At 35.7% G+C, this 9,983-nt stretch overlaps 1 long non-coding RNA gene across 7 annotated transcripts; it reads right to left on the minus strand.

The window, feature by feature from the left end:
- Positions 1-6,270: 6,270 nt before the first annotated feature.
- Positions 6,271-9,733, minus strand: LOC113306741. 7 transcript variants are annotated; one of them, XR_003338810.1, is made up of 11 exons: positions 9,483-9,733; positions 9,341-9,386; positions 8,842-8,979; positions 8,623-8,758; positions 8,128-8,199; positions 7,795-7,846; positions 7,641-7,697; positions 7,319-7,465; positions 6,971-7,097; positions 6,823-6,884; positions 6,271-6,676 (listed from the first exon to the last, which is right to left on the minus strand). It is a non-coding gene; the product is annotated as an uncharacterized LOC113306741 (long non-coding RNA). The 7 variants fall into 7 exon arrangements; XR_003338809.1 differs by having other exon boundaries at positions 8,619-8,758; XR_003338808.1 differs by having other exon boundaries at positions 8,291-8,758.
- Between the last annotated feature and the right edge of the window lie 250 nt (positions 9,734-9,983).

The raw sequence follows: 9,983 nt of genomic DNA on the forward strand, positions 1-9,983 counted from the left end.
TTTCGGTATCTAGCGTCATATTGTGATGTCCCATCTTACACGGAAACAACTGATGCTGCACTAGTATTGGTGGAGATTCTCCTCAGTCCTGACAAAGCGGTTACTTTGTTGAAGTTGTGCATGGTAAATACACTCATCCCAAAATATCTTACAGAATTTTGGCTAAAACTTATTAGATCATCGACAACACTACTCATATATGTTTATCCATGTATGCGGACATATTTTTAACTATAGTTGCATATGATTTGATTTTTAACCCAGACCGAACCTGCTCCAAACCGACAAAAAAAAAATCAGGAAACCAGAGACCGAAAAATGCAGAAACCCCAAAAACCGCAAAACGATTCAAGGTGGTTAGTTTTGGATCGACGTTACAGAAAAACCAAACCCCCCAACCCTCAAAAAATCCAAAAGTTAGTACCAATAAAAACAAGAATAACGTGTAGCTAACTTTCCATCACAATGTAATTTATGTAATCTTCAATGAGTGTACCCATAAACAAAGAAAGTTTAATTAAAATCAAAGCTAATATTGAATTACAAAAATATGTTTTTCATTGGGATATGATTTGTTTAAGTTTTTTTAATGTATTTTTTTTAATAAATTTAACTTAATAATTAAATTTTGTGATTTTCAGTTAAAAATATAATAAAAACCAGAAAAAAACGGAAAAAACCAAATAACTCGCGGGACGGTTTTGATTTCCAATATCATAAACCAAGCATGGTCTGGTTGGGTTTGGTTTTGGAGTCTAGTGCAAAACTAATCCAAACTGAACCACGTACAACCCTATTTTTAACAAAGTATTTCGGTGTTAATTCATACTATTCTAATAAAGTTCTTCATTTTTCATTGATTTGAATGTTAATTTACATAAATCTTTAATATTAACTTATCTATTTCCTTTTCTTTTTAATTATTGAATAAATAGTACTGACTTATAAGAAACTAGTTGGAAGTCTAACAACAAGCTAAGCTCTAGCAACGTACTTGAACAGGTTGTCGTGCTATCTCAAACGTGAAACCTCCTAGAATGTATATAACATTCGAAATGAGAATGACCAGCTGAACTAGCTGGCCTCTTGGATTAATTTTTCTTTATTTGTATTATGAAAATTTCCTTAAGAAAACAGGCACCCATAAATACAGGTTGCCTATGAAAGGGTTAACCAGGTCTTCAACCCTGATAGCCTTAAGACCCACAAGCCTAAAATTAATTTATTTTTTTGTAACAGACTTGGCAAAGCTATTCCCACTAGCATGAACGTGAATTTTTTTTTTTTTGCAATCCCGGGCCGTCCCTGCATAAATGTGAAATTTGATGAGTCCCGAGGCGAGGACCTTATCTGTAAACCATTTCTTTGTTCTTATTTATTTGGAGCCATCACAAATGATCGATAGAGTTGACTTTATGAGTTTGGACTCTAAATGAGTGTCTATTGGCTAGCTGCCGCATCATCCCCCACCAAATCTCCAATTCGTGGCGATCATAACCTACGTTAGAACAAAATATTTTCTTATCGAAAAGTATAAATACACTAAGTAATTACCTAAAAAGAAATGCTGACCGTACAACAAAAAATTGGGCCATAATTAGTTTCTGCTTCTCAATTTCCTTGATGAAGTGATGAGCACCTAACTACTTTAAAGGCAGATTTGCCAAGATATCGCACTTTTATTCGACCACCATAGTATACCAGTATACGGTACTATTTGTTTACAGCTCAGAAAGATCGCTCTAACTAGCAAGCTACGGCACGGTGCACGTACGTATGTTTGGCCCTACCTACGTATCCGTGTGTTATAGACGTTGACTGATGATTACCGATCAGAACTCAGACATACGATTTGCAAGCTGATATCGAATATTCGAAACGAATGTCAGCATCTTCTTTCTCATATCTTCATCCACTTGTATCTTGAATTAAACTATGATGATTATGGATCCTTGTTTGCTTGACCCTAATAAGCTAGCTGTTAGTTATGGATCCTCCAGCTTTTTCGATCATTATGTTTTCTTTAGCCGGGGCCTATGGCTCTACTAGTATAATGTGTAAGCATTATTATTTTATTTTATTTTATTAATCCATCCGTTCTTTTTTAATAGGTCAGTTTTGTTTTTAGCGAATTTAAGGAAATTAAGAGAACTAATCATTGAAAGTGGTCCTCATGACACTTGTCAATAAAAGAAGTGAAGTGAAATGGTTCCCATGACACTTGTTAGCAAAAGAAGTAAAGTGAAGTGGTCCACATGACACTTGTCATCAAAAGAAGTTAAGAGAAAAGTGGTCCCAAAAAATTAAAATAACATTTGACTTTCCCAATTAGGAAACTGGCCTATTTTTTTGAAACTTTTATTTATAGAAACTGGCCTATTAAAAAAGAACGGAGGGATTAGTTTTTTTCTTAAAGCATGGCATAGGCATACATGTTTTATATTTCTTGCAACAAGAACCTTAACTTTAACTGTAATTTAATTAATTTATTTTTGTTTTTTAATGAAAAACTGTAATTTAATTCCTAAAAATGTAACATAGGAGCCCGGGAAAAAAATGTCTCTTCTTGTATTATTTGGGAATAAACTCTAATTGGATCATTGAATCCTACTATACCTTAACTATTAGCTCTTAGAGCTCTTTCCTTTGTGAGTTTCATCTTCTCAGCAGTCAAATGTAAATTTCTAGTTTAGTATCTTCTTACAAATTCCATCTGTTAACGATCAACTCCACTACAAGAGCATCAAAATATGGTAATGAATTTTTAGTTTTGACGGGGAAACAATAAATAAACACGTTAGCTACTGATGCAAACAGAGTATAACAAAGGATGAAGATGATTTTAATTCTAATATTGATAGCTTTAAACTTTTGTCATATGAAATATCAAAGGTACGAGTTCTTTTGATAAAATCTTAGCTTCGCAGTAATAACATATCTTGTGGTGGTGAAGGATAACTGAAGTCAGCGGTGTAGGTTAAGGTTTTGAATTACTCATTCCCTCTCTATGTCACAAGTGCAAGACAACTGTGTATGTATTAGGAAATAATATATGAGAGTCTATATTTAGGAGATATGCACATTAAGTTGTGAGAGTTATATTAGGAAAGTGTCTATGTTTAGAGTTTGATCTTAGTTAGGAAAGTACCTTGAGTGGTCGTCAAGTTTGTGAACAATATAAATAGGCTGTTGAGCCATGAAAGTTGACACACCAAGATTATTATCAATGTAGTCTTTTATGCTTCCGCGTTTATGCTCTCCTCTCTCTTGCTCGATCCTTAACATGGTATCAGAGCGAGGTGAGAGGGAGAGAGGAAAGCGAGAGAAAGTTAGAGAGTTTTTGGTTTAGGGTTTATGTAAAAAAAAAATGTGATCGGTACAAGTGTCTCATACAGTTTGGTAAGGATTTGAGAAAGTGGAATCGCGTCAATGGATTTGTGATACCGTCGGATAGAAGAAGATGGAATCGAGAGCAAAAACAAGGAAACTTGGTGGAGTTGTGAAACAAGGAGAATCCTGTAAACCGTGAAAACGAAAGGCAGGCATAATACATATTCAACTTAGTGGCTGCGGACAAGAGAACCAGATATGAACGGAGAATACATATTCAAATTAGTTTGAAGTCTGTGGATTCCAGGAAGATGGGTTAGCAACTGTTTCGTTTATTGAGAAACACCTGTAATAGGTTGTGTTGTCTCTTAGCCGAAAAAAACAGTAAGAGGTAGTTATTGGTGATCGAGATGGAGGATGAGAAGAGTTGGTTACTGCCAACAAAAGTGACAAGAAGATTGGCAATAGATGATGAAGATCGGTGACTGTGCTGCTGCTGATTGTGATTGATTAGGACATGAATATGCCGTTACACCAAGAATTTCAGAGTGATGGAATTGTATTGATTAGCAAGAACTTGTGTAGTTGCACATTCAATTGATAGATGGACGGAGGAGTTATTCCATGTCTGTGAAGAAGCTAAGAAAAATACACGGGTTTAGCTGGTGTTCTCGAAAGCTTGAGATAAACAAGTCGTTTGCTGCCTAGAGTTATGACTTGTGTTCGGAGTCAACAATAATTGTCCTGAAGTTCAGGTTCACGGCAGTTTCAGAAGTTGGTCAGGAGCTTGATTTAGAAGCTGCCATGGTTGGTGAAACAGTTTACCAAGGATCGGCTCGATCTAGATTGTGTTGGTTTTAAGTTTTTCATGGACGATAAACAATTACAGGACACGGAGATGATGCCGCAACACTATAGATGAAGTTTGACGGGTTGGGTTAATGGACCGTAGCTGCTGCTGGGTCCATGAGATTATGTAACTCGAAAGGAAAAAAAAATATGTGATAAAGTGTTATTAAGTTTATAACAGTATGGGTGTTACAAAGGCTAGTGTTACAGTTAGAGAAGAACTGTTACAGATGAACAGAAGTGTTACTAAAGAATTGTTACAGAAAGTGTGACAGAGGAGCTGTTACATAACAGTTACAAGAATTGTTACAAAATAGTTGTAACAGGGAATAAGTGTGACAGTTTCTGTCATAGACGTTGCAGAAAGCAGATTTGAACTTTAAAGGTTAAGAAGTTCGGGTGAGTGGTTGATTCGAAGGGTTAAGTTATGGATTCGAAATAGACGGAAAAGAAAATCAAAGTTGGTATTGCAGTCATGAAGGACTGATACAGTTTGATGAAGTTGATCGAATTCAGAAGTTTGGAATGACAAGGAATGATAGGATGGTATCAAATTAAGCTCAAACATGGTGATTAAAGAGTTTGTGGCAGAAACTTGGAAGTCTTACAAAGTGTGGCAGACTTTGTGTTATTGCTTGTGACAGAAGCATAACAAGAGAAAGATTGTGAGAGAATCTTGAAGAAAAAAATAAAGTGTGAAAGTTTCGACTCTAAAAAAAAGCGTGACTGGAACAAGATAGAAGAAGAAACAACATTCATGTTGTGAAGAAAAAAAAAACAATCACCAAGAGGTGATGAGAAAAAGAACAACAATAGTAGGTTCAAATCCTATGAGTTGTCGAGAGAGTACAAAAAGTATTCTATCGAAGAAACCAAGAAACCAAGAGTACAAGAAGTATTCTACGAAGATGGGACCGCAATGTCCTTAAACTTGCATTGGGACCGAGATGTCCTTAAACTACGAAGAGGACCGAAATGTCCTTAAACTACGAAGATGGGACCGTAATGTCCTTAAACTACGAAGGGGACCGAAACGTCCTTAAACTACGAAGAGGACCGAAATGTCCTTAAACTACGAAGATGGGACCGTAATGTCCTTAAACTACGAAGGGGACCGAAATGTCCTTAAACTACGAAGAGGACCGAAACGTCCTTAAACTATGATCTGAAGATTTTTTTCGCAAAAGCGTTGAAAAAAAAAAGAAAAAAAAAAGAAAACCGAAGTTAAATTTCTTTGGTCCAAGATGGGCATTCGTGATCTACATGCTCCATCTTGAGGGAGGGTATTAGGAAATAATATATGAGAGTTTATATTTAGGAGATATGCACATTAAGTTGTGAGAGTTATATTAGGAAAGTGTCTATGTTTAGAGTTTGATCTTAGTTAGGAAAGTACCTTGAGTGGTCGTCAAGTTTGTGAACAATATAAATAGGCTGTTGAGCCATGAAAGTTGACACACCAAGATTATTATCAATGTAGTCTTTTATGCTTCCGCGTTTATGCTCTCCTCTCTCTTGCTCGATCCTTAACAGTATGTTCTGTATCTCACACTCTCATCTCACACGAGCACTTGTTTGACTTTCTCTTCCTGTATTAATACTGTCCAAAACTGTTGTGTGGTTTGTAATGAATTTCACCTCTCATTGAGAGCTTTCTCTGTAATTGATACACTGCAATCATGCAGAAGAAGATGGCTACTATTTCAGGTTCTATTTGTTTAATTGTAAAGATAAAATAGATGAAAATTTTGGTTAATGAAATAGATTTGGTTTATTGATGACTTTAATTAGAATTATCTCCCGTCATAAGGGGTTACAGTTAGAATACTGTTTATATGGAATTTACTGGTGTTTGAGAAGCTTGGTGAGTTTTTTTGGTATACATTTTGTTTTTATACAGTTAAGAAAACAAGTCAGATAGCTTTGTTTGGACCCTATCAAATATTTTTCCTCCATACATATGATGCTATATTTGGAGATTTCGGGAAAATTGAATGGTATTAGGAGGCGTCGGTCTTTGCCGTTTTTGGCTTGTGGCTTTAATGAAGTAAGAAGTGAGGAGGAAAAAGTAAACCTTGACACAAGGTCCGAAATAGAAGTTTTATTAATCGTTTTAGCTTGCCAGCAAGAAACAAGCAAAACAAACCCAAAAAAACTAGCCTACATAAGTGTTGCTCTCTTTGCTACAGATAACAACAATACAAGGAGGATTAGGATAACCATCATTCACTAAACGGTGTTTAAAAGAGAATTTTAGAGAGTGAGCAGCTTCATAAGCATCTCTCTTGATATAGCTAAATTCACTACACCAAATTTAGTGATTAGCAACGGTAACTAGCAATTGCAAAGTGGGGTCGCAACAGTTTAGCTCTTCTACGAAACTCGATGTTGCAAATTTTTGCAACGACTCAAAAATTACCCGAGTCTTTTCGAGGTTTTCACTCAACTCTGCTGTCAACAATAACTGAGCATTATGAAGTTCCTGGAGCCCTTCCAACTGTTGTTCAGTACATATCAATAATTGGTGAGAAAAAATCTACATCAATTACTGGTAGTTAAACTCTACTTAAGGATGTTATATGTTCTTGCATCATGTTAGCACATATTACATCTTGTTTCAATTACTGGCAACTGTAGTAGTACCTTGTCCTTGGATTCTGAATTAAGCTCCATACACTATATTTTCTCCGTCATAGCCTGGACAGCTGTGAAAATGGTTAACTCTCTAAAGTACTAGAAATACTAAAAAAATTGTAACATCAAATACATAGGCATAAGTAATAATAAATACCTCTCCTGCACCAGAACGTCGAATGTTCTCAAACCCAGCAAGATCAACAAGGTTAAGCATTCCACATTTGATTAACAACCCAGCAAGCAAGTAGCCTATCAACTTTATAAATTGGTGATCCTCCAACCTGAACATGCACCAACAAAGATGATACGGATAAAGTTAGGATATGACTAAGGTTAGGGACAAGTAGTTCAAAAATGACAAGTAGCCATATATCTCAACAGACAAGCAACCCAGCAAACAAGACTCCCTGCAAAGTGTAATAGAAATTACAAGCAAGTGGCAATCAAACTAAGAAAACACACTTATGCATCCAAATCCAATATGCAAATAAACTGAACTTACCACATATCTTTTGCATCTTGCTTCATAATCATCAGGGTCAAGTTGAAAGGCCTTTCTTCATCTTTGTCATCATCTTCCACTTCCCTCATCTTGAAGTACAGATGCAACTGGTTCTCAGGCACCACAATGAGTTGCATAATACAATAGCTGCACAAGGGTAGATAAACTCAGTTATGTTTAAGCCTTTCATTACCCAAAAGAGTACTTTATATTAAAAAATACAATACTCTCCGTCACACAAAGAAGAAGAAAAAAAAAATGACAGGAGAAAAAAGTAGGCAATCAAAAAAATTCCCCCGATGGATGAAAAGACAACAAATACCTTCTAAAATAATTCCCCTGATGGATGAAAAGATAAAGATCTCACATTGTGAGTATCCTGCATCGAAAACCAAATATCTACATAAGAACTCAGTAATAAGCCCCACAAGGAGTGGTGAGTACTTAAAATAAAGAATAATTACTGAGGTGTGAACCTGAATAACTCGATAAGCTCTCTTCTCCACTGTTTTTGAGAAATCAAATAACCTGAAATAAAGCCGATGGAAATAAATTATAAGCTAAGAAATTTCTGAAGGAAAGGGTTATTTCTGAGCTCCCAAGCTACTAAATCTATAGATACTGAAAACCCCAAAAGCTTAAGCAACATAAATAAATATCAGATCCTAAGAATTTGTACAACCTAATTGAAAACAATTCACACACATAATATCCTAAACTCACCTCTAACAAGGTGATCAAGGAAAGAATGAACATAACACAATGAATCATAAACTCGTGAAACAAAGATGGTTCCGCAAATCAAGTACCTGGTGACACAATTGTTTGTGTGTAGCTCCAACGTATTGTTTGACTAGTTCCCCTGTGCCAACCTCCCAAATCTTCACCACATATCAAGTAAAAAAAAGATGTGCGGTGAATGGTTAGACCAAAACAATAAATACAAGTTAAACAAATGAGTCAGTTGCACACCCGTGAAAGACCAACTTCTGTTTATCAAACAATGATAAATGAATTAATCACAGATTAAAAACAACTGGCCCTTCCTCCACTTAAGAGAAGTACCCCTTCATTAGCATCCATTTCACAATTTTTAAGCCTGTCAGAAACACTCAATTTTCCAGCACTTAAAGAAATGCAGAGCGTGCAAAAGCCAGTGCTTTGTATAAAGGATACAACCAAAAATGCTTCAGCACATATTGAACTACTCATTAAATATAGTAGGATGTGACACATGATCAGTTATATGGAGGTATAATAGACTTTTGATGCATAAATTGTTAAATACTCTACTACTCACCAACCTCATCGCCTGTATGGAAATCAAACAATCGTATCCAGATGTCTTCTCCAGCAGCTACAAACTTATTTCCATGCTTCGGTTCTACTAAAGCCAATTCCAAAGTGCATGACATGTCATAGGTCTTCACTAGTCCAAAACTAAAATGCAACAATATGAACAATCAAAATCCATGTATGTGTATGAGGTTTATAAAGGCAAGGGACAATACTAGTTAACTTACTGATTTTCATCCCAAAATTTAACAGTGGAACCGTCTTAGGTGGTGATATAACGACCATCCTGACTAACTTCAGTACTTTTCACAGGTGAACTAGTTTCTATTGTGTGCATAATCTTCCCACTCCTTACATCCCACAATCTGTACAATCACTAGTGAAATACAAAGCTTAGACTGGATAACTGATCGACACACCAAATCTACATAAATTTCTACACGTTTATCAAGGATATCTTGGAAAGCATTAGCAACAGAACTGAACACTTAAGCAGATAAGACAAAATGTAAAGAGATGCAATTCCATGTAGCCTCAACCATCTCATGAGTACCATGTCTTGAAAAGATCAGGGTTCTCATCAGCCAAATTCAAAATCGAGTAAAAAATTCCTAAATTGAAAAACCCTAGTTTAAAATAGGGTAAAAGAAACACCAAATAAGAACAAAAATTGAACATCTACACCAATAAAGAAGAGAAACATAGTTAGGGTTCCAGAAAATATACCTTTTAGAAGTTCGGGAAGTCTTCTTCTAGTTCATTAGTTCTTCATCTGGAGAAAGGGTAAAATAAAAAAAAGTTAAAAAAAAATTAGGTCAAAATCAAACAAAAATAAAATCATCAAAAAGTAAATGAAGGATCTTCATACCTCAACTGTTGGCTACTGGAGTTTTGGTACGAGTTTTAAAGAATACAATCATTTGGCCAATAAAGTTTCTCGTAATAGAGAAGAGAACGAGAGACAAGTTGAATCAGATTCAGATAAGAAAGATAAAAGAAGAGAAGGATTTCTGATAATCGTTATCATCATCATCACCCTGTGTGTACAAAGATCGATGATTATTGGACCTCAAACCAAGAAGAAGAAGTTGAACCCTAATAAGAGAAGAGAACGAGAGAGAGACGAGGGAATGAAGAATGATATATCTCGGTCGGTTTGCTAGTTTATCTAAGACGAATCAGTTTTGAAGCTGACTAAACATCTGAATGGGCTGAAAACGAATCAGCTTAAAAGTGTGGGGTGCCACACACACGAGTCGCACGCGTACAACTCAATTTAGTTGCGAACTGTAACAGAATTCAATAGTTGCGAGTTTTTTAACGAAGATAAAGCTGTTGCAAATATTTTGCAACTGAGATTCGCAACAAA

Source organism: Papaver somniferum, chromosome 8, assembly GCF_003573695.1.
Source record: "Papaver somniferum cultivar HN1 chromosome 8, ASM357369v1, whole genome shotgun sequence".
Taxonomy (NCBI): domain Eukaryota; kingdom Viridiplantae; phylum Streptophyta; class Magnoliopsida; order Ranunculales; family Papaveraceae; genus Papaver; species Papaver somniferum.